Below are 1,310 nucleotides of genomic sequence, written 5' to 3' on the forward strand. Positions count from 1 at the left end.
CGTCACCCAGGCTGGAGAGCAGTGGCACAATCTCCGCTTGCTGCAGTGGGACAAGCATATTTCTGTCTGTGAAGTCAGCGGGGCACGTGATCCCAAGCTCAAGTGATTCTCCCACCTCCGCCTCTGTAGTAGATGGCACCACGGTGTGTGCCACCACACCTGGCTCATTTTTGTATCTTTTCCGAGACTGGGTCTCACTATGTTGCCTAGGTTGGCCTTGAACTCCGGTTTGAGCAAGCTGCTCGCCTCAGCCTCCGAAAGTGCTGGGATTCAAAGCGCTTGGCCCACTCCCGCCCCCCGCCCCCAGGCATAGATTCAAGTCGCCTGTAACGTGCACTCTTTTCCTGCTCACTAATCAGCCTTCTTCTTGTCTGAATTTCCACCAGACCGTGAATGGGGACCTCGTCTCTGTGGCTCACGCGGCTGGCTCCACAAATGGCTGTGGGACCAGCATGTTTCCGTCTGTGACGTTAATGGGGCACGTGGACGGGGGGTTCCTGGTTCTGAAATTTGTTAGGGTGGAGGATTCTTCTGGCTTTGCTCTTTCTTGCACTCCACTTCACAATTCCACACCGCCACAGGGCGATGGTCAGGACACTGTTGACCCCCTTTGCGTTCTGCCCCTGGGAGCGCACTTGTGCGCGGGGAAACTGGCTGACCGGTGGCCACGGGGTGAGGCGTGAGCAGCTCGGACCAGAATAGAAGGTCTAAATTTAAACCGTGACTGGAGGCTTCAGAGAGCCAGGCCGGCCCGCAGGTCCTCCCGGCGGCAGCTCGCCCCGCCTGCGGCCACACCCTCCCGCGCCCTCCCAGAGTGGAAACTGTTTCTTCCTGGCTGCTGAGAACCGGTTTCCTCCCAAGGAAATAACGTCTCACCGCAGCTGTGGCAGGAGCTGCCCTCTGGAATTTCCCTGCAGCGATGAAACACCCTCCTGGCTGAGCTGCTCTCAGATGGGACACGCCTAGAGCCTGCCAGTGCACAACCCAGAGGGAGACACACCCAGAGACGCACAGATATAAACAGAAACACTGGAAACCCTCCCCAGAAGCGGCCGGGCCGCGGGGACCCTAGCGAAGCCGCTTCATCCCTGGCTCTGCCCTGGTTCCTGCCCCGGCTCTGTCCTGGCTCCTGCCCCCTGTGCCGCGAGCGTGGGTCGGCTCCTCTTCCTGAACCCCCGTTTTCACCTCGACAGTATTGAGAGAGATCTTTTAAAAATCAAAATAGAACGGAATTTCAAAGGAATAATCCTAGAAAGTTCTGTGATTATTTCAAAGATGTTGCTCTCACTGTTCAAAATATTTTATTTTTA

This window comes from Cebus imitator, unplaced genomic scaffold (genome assembly GCF_001604975.1).
Source record: "Cebus imitator isolate Cc_AM_T3 unplaced genomic scaffold, Cebus_imitator-1.0 Scaffold57, whole genome shotgun sequence".
In the NCBI taxonomy this organism is placed as follows: domain Eukaryota; kingdom Metazoa; phylum Chordata; class Mammalia; order Primates; family Cebidae; genus Cebus; species Cebus imitator.